We start from the raw sequence: 15,362 nt of genomic DNA, 5'->3' as shown, positions 1-15,362 counted from the left end.
ACATATGTCCATCACGTTCAACCAGGGAATTAAGGGGTAGGGGTGTGGCGCGATATTGGGGAAGGGATGAGATTTTATATTTCTTCATAAGCATTAATCTTATTTTGTCAATTAGGAACATTCAGCACCCACCCGCTATCAAGGCAGCTGCCTATCATGTCATGCCCTACCTGCACAGGTGTGCTGGCTACTCAAATGATCCAATTAAGGAGGCCATTTAGTCAGCAGCAGCAGAAGTCCTGTGCCTGGACGCTCCAACAGGGGCCAGACACAAGCAGAAGCAGAAGCAGCAGAAGCAGCAGCAGCACCACCTTTTGTTTTTTGGCTGCAGCAGCAGCAAGGCCCACAGGGCTGGCTAGCTGGCTAGCCAGCAAGCAGGTAGCAATGAAAGTAGGAATCTTTCTTTTTAACCCTGTAAGGGGGTGGTGCACTGTACCCGAAGATACTGCCATATCGGGTCAATGCATAGGGCGACGGAAGCAAGCTTCGAAATCGGCCCCCGTTCTCAAAAATCCATTTAATATATGGTCCCCAGATAGGGGACGTATCAGATATTAAACTGATAAGAACAGATACTACACTTGATCTTAGCCAAAAGGCCGAGAAGCGATAACCGTGAAAGGGGCGGGCCCAACAAGGTCCCCTTCATGGGCACTATCACTGCTTGCTGTCAGGGAGGCTGCCAGACAATTTTCCATGCACACTCTGGGCTGGGGGGCAGTCAACCACCAGTACACACAGCAGAACCTAAACCCATACCATTATTGCTAAGCAGCAAGACAGGGGCCCATTGCACTCCCACGGGGCCTTTTTAAATGCAATCCATAACCCGGATTTGCCAGGAACCCTTCTTACTCCTCCTACTTGCATGTGACACTGGGCTTAGGATCTGCATAGGAAACACACACACAAGCACACACCTACCTTTGTTGCCTGCAGATGCCTCCTTGGCTGTCCCCAAACGGTATCAAACCAACACCCACGGGAAGCTGTAAGCATAGAGGACATGCCTGCACCCCATTGGACTTACCTGTGTGGGTTAAATCCGGGTTATTTGACAACCTATGGCGGTGATGGTTCTGCTCAGGCAGAGCAGTGCTGATGCTCCTCATAAAGCTGTCGCTGCTGTGAAGGTTCTAGGTGACATCACAAATCCCTTTGGTTACATACACAACAAAGCTGGGTTGTTGTTGTTTACACTCTGCAAGGCCTGTGGAAGTGAGTGACATCATAGCACTGTAGTTCTGAGGGTTCAAGATGGATGCAACAATCTCCTGTTGCTTCTATGAAGGCCGTAATAGACGACATCACCAAACAGCTCCATAGTCACATACACAGCAAAGGAGAGATGTTGTTTACACCTAGTGATGTCAGTGGTATTGAGTGACATCACAGCACAGTGCTAAGGCTCCTGGGCCTGGACACAGCAGCGGCTGCAATATCTCAACGGAGAATACGTTTATATCTATGTGTGTGTGTGCGCATATATATATATATATATATATATATATATATATATATTTCTCCGCCGAAATCACTTTTAAACCCATTTCCACCTTTTTTTTCCTTCTCTTCCTCTTACTTTTTTTTCACGTTTTTTTACGTTTTTCTCCTTTTCGCCTCTTTTCTGGGCGTATTATTCTTCTTTTTCTTCTTTTTTTTCGTCTAATGCATACCCCATCAGTGCAGCAATGCTTATTCAATACCGCCAGCAGATGGAGACACTGGGGGATAATTTTCTAAGGATTTATACTGATTTTTCCTGTCTGAATTTGTCGCACAGAAAGTTGCAGGCCAAATATGTGTGACATTTCTGCGACTTTAGCTTCTAGAGCATTTTTACAACATTATACATAGGTGCTGAATACATAAAAAGCGACTGTTCAGCGACAGACAAGTCGCATCGGCTGAAAGTAGGCCAGAATGTCAGTCCATGTTGGAGCAGGTTTAGATACAGTCTAAAGCATAGATCTCAAAGTCTGTGCACAGAATTTAGCAAGGGCCTCGCACCTTCTGATGCATCAGGTAGGTGCACAATAGCATAGCCTAACCCTCTGTACTTTGGTCTATATTGATGCGGGACATAGACAGCCAGCTGATGACCAATCCATTAGTGCAATGGATGGCTGGAAGCATTTGTCTTTGCCTTTGCAATACCACAGAAGCAATGCATGGTCAATGTACAGCAATGACACACCTGTGTGAACAGCCAGGAGACCCCCCCCCCCCCCCCCATGTTATGTTACATAGTTACATAGTTAGTACGGTCGAAAAAAGACATATGTCCATCACGTTCAACCAGGGAATTAAGGGGTAGGGGTGTGGCGCGATATTGGGGAAGGGATGAGATTTTATATTTCTTCATAAGCATTAATCTTATTTTGTCAATTAGGAACATTCAGCACCCACCCGCTATCAAGGCAGCTGCCTATCATGTCATGCCCTACCTGCACAGGTGTGCTGGCTACTCAAATGATCCAATTAAGGAGGCCATTTAGTCAGCAGCAGCAGAAGTCCTGTGCCTGGACGCTCCAACAGGGGCCAGACACAAGCAGAAGCAGAAGCAGCAGAAGCAGCAGCAGCACCACCTTTTGTTTTTTGGCTGCAGCAGCAGCAAGGCCCACAGGGCTGGCTAGCTGGCTAGCCAGCAAGCAGGTAGCAATGAAAGTAGGAATCTTTCTTTTTAACCCTGTAAGGGGGTGGTGCACTGTACCCGAAGATACTGCCATATCGGGTCAATGCATAGGGCGACGGAAGCAAGCTTCGAAATCGGCCCCCGTTCTCAAAAATCCATTTAATATATGGTCCCCAGATAGGGGACGTATCAGATATTAAACTGATAAGAACAGATACTACACTTGATCTTAGCCAAAAGGCCGAGAAGCGATAACCGTGAAAGGGGCGGGCCCAACAAGGTCCCCTTCATGGGCACTATCACTGCTTGCTGTCAGGGAGGCTGCCAGACAATTTTCCATGCACACTCTGGGCTGGGGGGCAGTCAACCACCAGTACACACAGCAGAACCTAAACCCATACCATTATTGCTAAGCAGCAAGACAGGGGCCCATTGCACTCCCACGGGGCCTTTTTAAATGCAATCCATAACCCGGATTTGCCAGGAACCCTTCTTACTCCTCCTACTTGCATGTGACACTGGGCTTAGGATCTGCATAGGAAACACACACACAAGCACACACCTACCTTTGTTGCCTGCAGATGCCTCCTTGGCTGTCCCCAAACGGTATCAAACCAACACCCACGGGAAGCTGTAAGCATAGAGGACATGCCTGCACCCCATTGGACTTACCTGTGTGGGTTAAATCCGGGTTATTTGACAACCTATGGCGGTGATGGTTCTGCTCAGGCAGAGCAGTGCTGATGCTCCTCATAAAGCTGTCGCTGCTGTGAAGGTTCTAGGTGACATCACAAATCCCTTTGGTTACATACACAACAAAGCTGGGTTGTTGTTGTTTACACTCTGCAAGGCCTGTGGAAGTGAGTGACATCATAGCACTGTAGTTCTGAGGGTTCAAGATGGATGCAACAATCTCCTGTTGCTTCTATGAAGGCCGTAATAGACGACATCACCAAACAGCTCCATAGTCACATACACAGCAAAGGAGAGATGTTGTTTACACCTAGTGATGTCAGTGGTATTGAGTGACATCACAGCACAGTGCTAAGGCTCCTGGGCCTGGACACAGCAGCGGCTGCAATATCTCAACGGAGAATACGTTTATATCTATGTGTGTGTGTGCGCATATATATATATATATATATATATATATATATATATATATATTTCTCCGCCGAAATCACTTTTAAACCCATTTCCACCTTTTTTTCCCTTCTCTTCCTCTTACTTTTTTTTCACGTTTTTTTACGTTTTTCTCCTTTTCGCCTCTTTTCTGGGCGTATTATTCTTCTTTTTCTTCTTTTTTTTCGTCTAATGCATACCCCATCAGTGCAGCAATGCTTATTCAATACCGCCAGCAGATGGAGACACTGGGGGATAATTTTCTAAGGATTTATACTGATTTTTCCTGTCTGAATTTGTCGCACAGAAAGTTGCAGGCCAAATATGTGTGACATTTCTGCGACTTTAGCTTCTAGAGCATTTTTACAACATTATACATAGGTGCTGAATACATAAAAAGCGACTGTTCAGCGACAGACAAGTCGCATCGGCTGAAAGTAGGCCAGAATGTCAGTCCATGTTGGAGCAGGTTTAGATACAGTCTAAAGCATAGATCTCAAAGTCTGTGCACAGAATTTAGCAAGGGCCTCGCACCTTCTGATGCATCAGGTAGGTGCACAATAGCATAGCCTAACCCTCTGTACTTTGGTCTATATTGATGCGGGACATAGACAGCCAGCTGATGACCAATCCATTAGTGCAATGGATGGCTGGAAGCATTTGTCTTTGCCTTTGCAATACCACAGAAGCAATGCATGGTCAATGTACAGCAATGACACACCTGTGTGAACAGCCAGGAGACCCCCCCCCCCCCCCCCCCCATGTTATGTTACATAGTTACATAGTTAGTACGGTCGAAAAAAGACATATGTCCATCACGTTCAACCAGGGAATTAAGGGGTAGGGGTGTGGCGCGATATTGGGGAAGGGATGAGATTTTATATTTCTTCATAAGCATTAATCTTATTTTGTCAATTAGGAACATTCAGCACCCACCCGCTATCAAGGCAGCTGCCTATCATGTCATGCCCTACCTGCACAGGTGTGCTGGCTACTCAAATGATCCAATTAAGGAGGCCATTTAGTCAGCAGCAGCAGAAGTCCTGTGCCTGGACGCTCCAACAGGGGCCAGACACAAGCAGAAGCAGAAGCAGCAGAAGCAGCAGCAGCACCACCTTTTGTTTTTTGGCTGCAGCAGCAGCAAGGCCCACAGGGCTGGCTAGCTGGCTAGCCAGCAAGCAGGTAGCAATGAAAGTAGGAATCTTTCTTTTTAACCCTGTAAGGGGGTGGTGCACTGTACCCGAAGATACTGCCATATCGGGTCAATGCATAGGGCGACGGAAGCAAGCTTCGAAATCGGCCCCCGTTCTCAAAAATCCATTTAATATATGGTCCCCAGATAGGGGACGTATCAGATATTAAACTGATAAGAACAGATACTACACTTGATCTTAGCCAAAAGGCCGAGAAGCGATAACCGTGAAAGGGGCGGGCCCAACAAGGTCCCCTTCATGGGCACTATCACTGCTTGCTGTCAGGGAGGCTGCCAGACAATTTTCCATGCACACTCTGGGCTGGGGGGCAGTCAACCACCAGTACACACAGCAGAACCTAAACCCATACCATTATTGCTAAGCAGCAAGACAGGGGCCCATTGCACTCCCACGGGGCCTTTTTAAATGCAATCCATAACCCGGATTTGCCAGGAACCCTTCTTACTCCTCCTACTTGCATGTGACACTGGGCTTAGGATCTGCATAGGAAACACACACACAAGCACACACCTACCTTTGTTGCCTGCAGATGCCTCCTTGGCTGTCCCCAAACGGTATCAAACCAACACCCACGGGAAGCTGTAAGCATAGAGGACATGCCTGCACCCCATTGGACTTACCTGTGTGGGTTAAATCCGGGTTATTTGACAACCTATGGCGGTGATGGTTCTGCTCAGGCATAGCAGTGCTGATGCTCCTCATAAAGCTGTCGCTGCTGTGAAGGTTCTAGGTGACATCACAAATCCCTTTGGTTACACACAACAAAGCTGGGTTGTTGTTGTTTACACTCTGCAAGGCCTGTGGAAGTGAGTGACATCATAGCACTGTAGTTCTGAGGGTTCAAGATGGATGCAACAATCTCCTGTTGCTTCTATGAAGGCCGTAATAGACGACATCACCAAACAGCTCCATAGTCACATACACAGCAAAGGAGAGATGTTGTTTACACCTAGTGATGTCAGTGGTATTGAGTGACATCACAGCACAGTGCTAAGGCTCCTGGGCCTGGACACAGCAGCGGCTGCAATATCTCAACGGAGAATACGTTTATATCTATGTGTGTGTGTGCGCATATATATATATATATATATATATATATATATATATATATATTTCTCCGCCGAAATCACTTTTAAACCCATTTCCACCTTTTTTTCCCTTCTCTTCCTCTTACTTTTTTTTCACGTTTTTTTACGTTTTTCTCCTTTTCGCCTCTTTTCTGGGCGTATTATTCTTCTTTTTCTTCTTTTTTTTCGTCTAATGCATACCCCATCAGTGCAGCAATGCTTATTCAATACCGCCAGCAGATGGAGACACTGGGGGATAATTTTCTAAGGATTTATACTGATTTTTCCTGTCTGAATTTGTCGCACAGAAAGTTGCAGGCCAAATATGTGTGACATTTCTGCGACTTTAGCTTCTAGAGCATTTTTACAACATTATACATAGGTGCTGAATACATAAAAAGCGACTGTTCAGCGACAGACAAGTCGCATCGGCTGAAAGTAGGCCAGAATGTCAGTCCATGTTGGAGCAGGTTTAGATACAGTCTAAAGCATAGATCTCAAAGTCTGTGCACAGAATTTAGCAAGGGCCTCGCACCTTCTGATGCATCAGGTAGGTGCACAATAGCATAGCCTAACCCTCTGTACTTTGGTCTATATTGATGCGGGACATAGACAGCCAGCTGATGACCAATCCATTAGTGCAATGGATGGCTGGAAGCATTTGTCTTTGCCTTTGCAATACCACAGAAGCAATGCATGGTCAATGTACAGCAATGACACACCTGTGTGAACAGCCAGGAGACCCCCCCCCCATGTTATGTTACATAGTTACATAGTTAGTACGGTCGAAAAAAGACATATGTCCATCACGTTCAACCAGGGAATTAAGGGGTAGGGGTGTGGCGCGATATTGGGGAAGGGATGAGATTTTATATTTCTTCATAAGCATTAATCTTATTTTGTCAATTAGGAACATTCAGCACCCACCCGCTATCAAGGCAGCTGCCTATCATGTCATGCCCTACCTGCACAGGTGTGCTGGCTACTCAAATGATCCAATTAAGGAGGCCATTTAGTCAGCAGCAGCAGAAGTCCTGTGCCTGGACGCTCCAACAGGGGCCAGACACAAGCAGAAGCAGAAGCAGCAGAAGCAGCAGCAGCACCACCTTTTGTTTTTTGGCTGCAGCAGCAGCAAGGCCCACAGGGCTGGCTAGCTGGCTAGCCAGCAAGCAGGTAGCAATGAAAGTAGGAATCTTTCTTTTTAACCCTGTAAGGGGGTGGTGCACTGTACCCGAAGATACTGCCATATCGGGTCAATGCATAGGGCGACGGAAGCAAGCTTCGAAATCGGCCCCCGTTCTCAAAAATCCATTTAATATATGGTCCCCAGATAGGGGACGTATCAGATATTAAACTGATAAGAACAGATACTACACTTGATCTTAGCCAAAAGGCCGAGAAGCGATAACCGTGAAAGGGGCGGGCCCAACAAGGTCCCCTTCATGGGCACTATCACTGCTTGCTGTCAGGGAGGCTGCCAGACAATTTTCCATGCACACTCTGGGCTGGGGGGCAGTCAACCACCAGTACACACAGCAGAACCTAAACCCATACCATTATTGCTAAGCAGCAAGACAGGGGCCCATTGCACTCCCACGGGGCCTTTTTAAATGCAATCCATAACCCGGATTTGCCAGGAACCCTTCTTACTCCTCCTACTTGCATGTGACACTGGGCTTAGGATCTGCATAGGAAACACACACACAAGCACACACCTACCTTTGTTGCCTGCAGATGCCTCCTTGGCTGTCCCCAAACGGTATCAAACCAACACCCACGGGAAGCTGTAAGCATAGAGGACATGCCTGCACCCCATTGGACTTACCTGTGTGGGTTAAATCCGGGTTATTTGACAACCTATGGCGGTGATGGTTCTGCTCAGGCAGAGCAGTGCTGATGCTCCTCATAAAGCTGTCGCTGCTGTGAAGGTTCTAGGTGACATCACAAATCCCTTTGGTTACATACACAACAAAGCTGGGTTGTTGTTGTTTACACTCTGCAAGGCCTGTGGAAGTGAGTGACATCATAGCACTGTAGTTCTGAGGGTTCAAGATGGATGCAACAATCTCCTGTTGCTTCTATGAAGGCCGTAATAGACGACATCACCAAACAGCTCCATAGTCACATACACAGCAAAGGAGAGATGTTGTTTACACCTAGTGATGTCAGTGGTATTGAGTGACATCACAGCACAGTGCTAAGGCTCCTGGGCCTGGACACAGCAGCGGCTGCAATATCTCAACGGAGAATACGTTTATATCTATGTGTGTGTGTGCGCATATATATATATATATATATATATATATATATATATATATATATATATTTCTCCGCCGAAATCACTTTTAAACCCATTTCCACCTTTTTTTCCCTTCTCTTCCTCTTACTTTTTTTTCACGTTTTTTTACGTTTTTCTCCTTTTCGCCTCTTTTCTGGGCGTATTATTCTTCTTTTTCTTCTTTTTTTTCGTCTAATGCATACCCCATCAGTGCAGCAATGCTTATTCAATACCGCCAGCAGATGGAGACACTGGGGGATAATTTTCTAAGGATTTATACTGATTTTTCCTGTCTGAATTTGTCGCACAGAAAGTTGCAGGCCAAATATGTGTGACATTTCTGCGACTTTAGCTTCTAGAGCATTTTTACAACATTATACATAGGTGCTGAATACATAAAAAGCGACTGTTCAGCGACAGACAAGTCGCATCGGCTGAAAGTAGGCCAGAATGTCAGTCCATGTTGGAGCAGGTTTAGATACAGTCTAAAGCATAGATCTCAAAGTCTGTGCACAGAATTTAGCAAGGGCCTCGCACCTTCTGATGCATCAGGTAGGTGCACAATAGCATAGCCTAACCCTCTGTACTTTGGTCTATATTGATGCGGGACATAGACAGCCAGCTGATGACCAATCCATTAGTGCAATGGATGGCTGGAAGCATTTGTCTTTGCCTTTGCAATACCACAGAAGCAATGCATGGTCAATGTACAGCAATGACACACCTGTGTGAACAGCCAGGAGACCCCCCCCCCCCCCCCATGTTATGTTACATAGTTACATAGTTAGTACGGTCGAAAAAAGACATATGTCCATCACGTTCAACCAGGGAATTAAGGGGTAGGGGTGTGGCGCGATATTGGGGAAGGGATGAGATTTTATATTTCTTCATAAGCATTAATCTTATTTTGTCAATTAGGAACATTCAGCACCCACCCGCTATCAAGGCAGCTGCCTATCATGTCATGCCCTACCTGCACAGGTGTGCTGGCTACTCAAATGATCCAATTAAGGAGGCCATTTAGTCAGCAGCAGCAGAAGTCCTGTGCCTGGACGCTCCAACAGGGGCCAGACACAAGCAGAAGCAGAAGCAGCAGAAGCAGCAGCAGCACCACCTTTTGTTTTTTGGCTGCAGCAGCAGCAAGGCCCACAGGGCTGGCTAGCTGGCTAGCCAGCAAGCAGGTAGCAATGAAAGTAGGAATCTTTCTTTTTAACCCTGTAAGGGGGTGGTGCACTGTACCCGAAGATACTGCCATATCGGGTCAATGCATAGGGCGACGGAAGCAAGCTTCGAAATCGGCCCCCGTTCTCAAAAATCCATTTAATATATGGTCCCCAGATAGGGGACGTATCAGATATTAAACTGATAAGAACAGATACTACACTTGATCTTAGCCAAAAGGCCGAGAAGCGATAACCGTGAAAGGGGCGGGCCCAACAAGGTCCCCTTCATGGGCACTATCACTGCTTGCTGTCAGGGAGGCTGCCAGACAATTTTCCATGCACACTCTGGGCTGGGGGGCAGTCAACCACCAGTACACACAGCAGAACCTAAACCCATACCATTATTGCTAAGCAGCAAGACAGGGGCCCATTGCACTCCCACGGGGCCTTTTTAAATGCAATCCATAACCCGGATTTGCCAGGAACCCTTCTTACTCCTCCTACTTGCATGTGACACTGGGCTTAGGATCTGCATAGGAAACACACACACAAGCACACACCTACCTTTGTTGCCTGCAGATGCCTCCTTGGCTGTCCCCAAACGGTATCAAACCAACACCCACGGGAAGCTGTAAGCATAGAGGACATGCCTGCACCCCATTGGACTTACCTGTGTGGGTTAAATCCGGGTTATTTGACAACCTATGGCGGTGATGGTTCTGCTCAGGCAGAGCAGTGCTGATGCTCCTCATAAAGCTGTCGCTGCTGTGAAGGTTCTAGGTGACATCACAAATCCCTTTGGTTACATACACAACAAAGCTGGGTTGTTGTTGTTTACACTCTGCAAGGCCTGTGGAAGTGAGTGACATCATAGCACTGTAGTTCTGAGGGTTCAAGATGGATGCAACAATCTCCTGTTGCTTCTATGAAGGCCGTAATAGACGACATCACCAAACAGCTCCATAGTCACATACACAGCAAAGGAGAGATGTTGTTTACACCTAGTGATGTCAGTGGTATTGAGTGACATCACAGCACAGTGCTAAGGCTCCTGGGCCTGGACACAGCAGCGGCTGCAATATCTCAACGGAGAATACGTTTATATCTATGTGTGTGTGTGTGCGCATATATATATATATATATATATTTCTCCGCCGAAATCACTTTTAAACCCATTTCCACCTTTTTTTCCCTTCTCTTCCTCTTACTTTTTTTTCACGTTTTTTTACGTTTTTCTCCTTTTCGCCTCTTTTCTGGGCGTATTATTCTTCTTTTTCTTCTTTTTTTTCGTCTAATGCATACCCCATCAGTGCAGCAATGGTTATTCAATACCGCCAGCAGATGGAGACACTGGGGGATAATTTTCTAAGGATTTATACTGATTTTTCCTGTCTGAATTTGTCGCACAGAAAGTTGCAGGCCAAATATGTGTGACATTTCTGCGACTTTAGCTTCTAGAGCATTTTTACAACATTATACATAGGTGCTGAATACATAAAAAGCGACTGTTCAGCGACAGACAAGTCGCATCGGCTGAAAGTAGGGAAAGTAGGCCAGAATGTCAGTCCATGTTGGAGCAGGTTTAGATACAGTCTAAAGCATAGATCTCAAAGTCTGTGCACAGAATTTAGCAAGGGCCTCGCACCTTCTGATGCATCAGGTAGGTGCACAATAGCATAGCCTAACCCTCTGTACTTTGGTCTATATTGATGCGGGACATAGACAGCCAGCTGATGACCAATCCATTAGTGCAATGGATGGCTGGAAGCATTTGTCTTTGCCTTTGCAATACCACAGAAGCAATGCATGGTCAATGTACAGCAATGACACACCTGTGTGAACAGCCAGGAGACCCCCCCCCCCCCATGTTATGTTACATAGTTACATAGTTAGTACGGTCGAAAAAAGACATATGTCCATCACGTTCAACCAGGGAATTAAGGGGTAGGGGTGTGGCGCGATATTGGGGAAGGGATGAGATTTTATATTTCTTCATAAGCATTAATCTTATTTTGTCAATTAGGAACATTCAGCACCCACCCGCTATCAAGGCAGCTGCCTATCATGTCATGCCCTACCTGCACAGGTGTGCTGGCTACTCAAATGATCCAATTAAGGAGGCCATTTAGTCAGCAGCAGCAGAAGTCCTGTGCCTGGACGCTCCAACAGGGGCCAGACACAAGCAGAAGCAGAAGCAGCAGAAGCAGCAGCAGCACCACCTTTTGTTTTTTGGCTGCAGCAGCAGCAAGGCCCACAGGGCTGGCTAGCTGGCTAGCCAGCAAGCAGGTAGCAATGAAAGTAGGAATCTTTCTTTTTAACCCTGTAAGGGGGTGGTGCACTGTACCCGAAGATACTGCCATATCGGGTCAATGCATAGGGCGACGGAAGCAAGCTTCGAAATCGGCCCCCGTTCTCAAAAATCCATTTAATATATGGTCCCCAGATAGGGGACGTATCAGATATTAAACTGATAAGAACAGATACTACACTTGATCTTAGCCAAAAGGCCGAGAAGCGATAACCGTGAAAGGGGCGGGCCCAACAAGGTCCCCTTCATGGGCACTATCACTGCTTGCTGTCAGGGAGGCTGCCAGACAATTTTCCATGCACACTCTGGGCTGGGGGGCAGTCAACCACCAGTACACACAGCAGAACCTAAACCCATACCATTATTGCTAAGCAGCAAGACAGGGGCCCATTGCACTCCCACGGGGCCTTTTTAAATGCAATCCATAACCCGGATTTGCCAGGAACCCTTCTTACTCCTCCTACTTGCATGTGACACTGGGCTTAGGATCTGCATAGGAAACACACACACAAGCACACACCTACCTTTGTTGCCTGCAGATGCCTCCTTGGCTGTCCCCAAACGGTATCAAACCAACACCCACGGGAAGCTGTAAGCATAGAGGACATGCCTGCACCCCATTGGACTTACCTGTGTGGGTTAAATCCGGGTTATTTGACAACCTATGGCGGTGATGGTTCTGCTCAGGCAGAGCAGTGCTGATGCTCCTCATAAAGCTGTCGCTGCTGTGAAGGTTCTAGGTGACATCACAAATCCCTTTGGTTACATACACAACAAAGCTGGGTTGTTGTTGTTTACACTCTGCAAGGCCTGTGGAAGTGAGTGACATCATAGCACTGTAGTTCTGAGGGTTCAAGATGGATGCAACAATCTCCTGTTGCTTCTATGAAGGCCGTAATAGACGACATCACCAAACAGCTCCATAGTCACATACACAGCAAAGGAGAGATGTTGTTTACACCTAGTGATGTCAGTGGTATTGAGTGACATCACAGCACAGTGCTAAGGCTCCTGGGCCTGGACACAGCAGCGGCTGCAATATCTCAACGGAGAATACGTTTATATCTATGTGTGTGTGTGCGCATATATATATATATATATATATATATATATATATATATATATATATTTCTCCGCCGAAATCACTTTTAAACCCATTTCCACCTTTTTTTCCCTTCTCTTCCTCTTACTTTTTTTTCACGTTTTTTTACGTTTTTCTCCTTTTCGCCTCTTTTCTGGGCGTATTATTCTTCTTTTTCTTCTTTTTTTTCGTCTAATGCATACCCCATCAGTGCAGCAATGCTTATTCAATACCGCCAGCAGATGGAGACACTGGGGGATAATTTTCTAAGGATTTATACTGATTTTTCCTGTCTGAATTTGTCGCACAGAAAGTTGCAGGCCAAATATGTGTGACATTTCTGCGACTTTAGCTTCTAGAGCATTTTTACAACATTATACATAGGTGCTGAATACATAAAAAGCGACTGTTCAGCGACAGACAAGTCGCATCGGCTGAAAGTAGGCCAGAATGTCAGTCCATGTTGGAGCAGGTTTAGATACAGTCTAAAGCATAGATCTCAAAGTCTGTGCACAGAATTTAGCAAGGGCCTCGCACCTTCTGATGCATCAGGTAGGTGCACAATAGCATAGCCTAACCCTCTGTACTTTGGTCTATATTGATGCGGGACATAGACAGCCAGCTGATGACCAATCCATTAGTGCAATGGATGGCTGGAAGCATTTGTCTTTGCCTTTGCAATACCACAGAAGCAATGCATGGTCAATGTACAGCAATGACACACCTGTGTGAACAGCCAGGAGACCCCCCCCCCCCATGTTATGTTACATAGTTACATAGTTAGTACGGTCGAAAAAAGACATATGTCCATCACGTTCAACCAGGGAATTAAGGGGTAGGGGTGTGTGGCGCGATATTGGGGAAGGGATGAGATTTTATATTTCTTCATAAGCATTAATCTTATTTTGTCAATTAGGAACATTCAGCACCCACCCGCTATCAAGGCAGCTGCCTATCATGTCATGCCCTACCTGCACAGGTGTGCTGGCTACTCAAATGATCCAATTAAGGAGGCCATTTAGTCAGCAGCAGCAGAAGTCCTGTGCCTGGACGCTCCAACAGGGGCCAGACACAAGCAGAAGCAGAAGCAGCAGAAGCAGCAGCAGCACCACCTTTTGTTTTTTGGCTGCAGCAGCAGCAAGGCCCACAGGGCTGGCTAGCTGGCTAGCCAGCAAGCAGGTAGCAATGAAAGTAGGAATCTTTCTTTTTAACCCTGTAAGGGGGTGGTGCAGAAGATACTGCCATATCGGGTCAATGCATAGGGCGACGGAAGCAAGCTTCGAAATCGGCCCCCGTTCTCAAAAATCCATTTAATATATGGTCCCCAGATAGGGGACGTATCAGATATTAAACTGATAAGAACAGATACTACACTTGATCTTAGCCAAAAGGCCGAGAAGCGATAACCGTGAAAGGGGCGGGCCCAACAAGGTCCCCTTCATGGGCACTATCACTGCTTGCTGTCAGGGAGGCTGCCAGACAATTTTCCATGCACACTCTGGGCTGGGGGGCAGTCAACCACCAGTACACACAGCAGAACCTAAACCCATACCATTATTGCTAAGCAGCAAGACAGGGGCCCATTGCACTCCCACGGGGCCTTTTTAAATGCAATCCATAACCCGGATTTGCCAGGAACCCTTCTTACTCCTCCTACTTGCATGTGACACTGGGCTTAGGATCTGCATAGGAAACACACACACAAGCACACACCTACCTTTGTTGCCTGCAGATGCCTCCTTGGCTGTCCCCAAACGGTATCAAACCAACACCCACGGGAAGCTGTAAGCATAGAGGACATGCCTGCACCCCATTGGACTTACCTGTGTGGGTTAAATCCGGGTTATTTGACAACCTATGGCGGTGATGGTTCTGCTCAGGCAGAGCAGTGCTGATGCTCCTCATAAAGCTGTCGCTGCTGTGAAGGTTCTAGGTGACATCACAAATCCCTTTGGTTACATACACAACAAAGCTGGGTTGTTGTTGTTTACACTCTGCAAGGCCTGTGGAAGTGAGTGACATCATAGCACTGTAGTTCTGAGGGTTCAAGATGGATGCAACAATCTCCTGTTGCTTCTATGAAGGCCGTAATAGACGACATCACCAAACAGCTCCATAGTCACATACACAGCAAAGGAGAGATGTTGTTTACACCTAGTGATGTCAGTGGTATTGAGTGACATCACAGCACAGTGCTAAGGCTCCTGGGCCTGGACACAGCAGCGGCTGCAATATCTCAACGGAGAATACGTTTATATCTATGTGTGTGTGTGCGCATATATATATATATATATATATATATATATATATATATATATATATATTCTCCGCCGAAATCACTTTTAAACCCATTTCCACCTTTTTTTCCCTTCTCTTCCTCTTACTTTTTTTTCACGTTTTTTTACGTTTTTCTCCTTTTCGCCTCTTTTCTGGGCGTATTATTCTTCTTTTTCTTCTTTTTTTTCGTCTAATGCATACCCCATCAGTGCAGCAA

General features: G+C 46.3%; 7 non-coding genes across 7 annotated transcripts; all 7 read right to left on the bottom strand.

Annotated features, from left to right (window-relative positions):
• Positions 1-420: 420 nt before the first annotated feature.
• Positions 421-611, bottom strand: LOC130329050 (U2 spliceosomal RNA). Its single transcript, XR_008872869.1, has one exon. It is a non-coding gene; the product is annotated as a U2 spliceosomal RNA (small nuclear RNA).
• Positions 612-2,697: 2,086 nt separating this feature from the next.
• LOC130329049 (U2 spliceosomal RNA) lies at positions 2,698-2,888 on the bottom strand. Its single transcript, XR_008872868.1, has one exon. It is a non-coding gene; the product is annotated as a U2 spliceosomal RNA (small nuclear RNA).
• Positions 2,889-4,981: 2,093 nt separating this feature from the next.
• Positions 4,982-5,172, bottom strand: LOC130329048 (U2 spliceosomal RNA). Its single transcript, XR_008872867.1, has one exon. It is a non-coding gene; the product is annotated as a U2 spliceosomal RNA (small nuclear RNA).
• A 2,081-nt stretch (positions 5,173-7,253) lies between these two features.
• On the bottom strand, positions 7,254-7,444 carry LOC130329047 (U2 spliceosomal RNA). Its single transcript, XR_008872866.1, has one exon. It is a non-coding gene; the product is annotated as a U2 spliceosomal RNA (small nuclear RNA).
• Positions 7,445-9,539: 2,095 nt separating this feature from the next.
• Positions 9,540-9,730, bottom strand: LOC130329045 (U2 spliceosomal RNA). The gene has a single exon (XR_008872863.1). It is a non-coding gene; the product is annotated as a U2 spliceosomal RNA (small nuclear RNA).
• A 2,077-nt stretch (positions 9,731-11,807) lies between these two features.
• LOC130329044 (U2 spliceosomal RNA) lies at positions 11,808-11,998 on the bottom strand. Its single transcript, XR_008872862.1, has one exon. It is a non-coding gene; the product is annotated as a U2 spliceosomal RNA (small nuclear RNA).
• A 2,086-nt stretch (positions 11,999-14,084) lies between these two features.
• LOC130329006 (U2 spliceosomal RNA) lies at positions 14,085-14,272 on the bottom strand. The gene has a single exon (XR_008872842.1). It is a non-coding gene; the product is annotated as a U2 spliceosomal RNA (small nuclear RNA).
• Between the last annotated feature and the right edge of the window lie 1,090 nt (positions 14,273-15,362).

Source organism: Hyla sarda, unplaced genomic scaffold (assembly GCF_029499605.1).
Source record: "Hyla sarda isolate aHylSar1 unplaced genomic scaffold, aHylSar1.hap1 scaffold_315, whole genome shotgun sequence".
In the NCBI taxonomy this organism is placed as follows: Eukaryota; Metazoa; Chordata; class Amphibia; order Anura; family Hylidae; genus Hyla; species Hyla sarda.
This window is presented reverse-complemented; position numbering and strand designations above follow the sequence as displayed.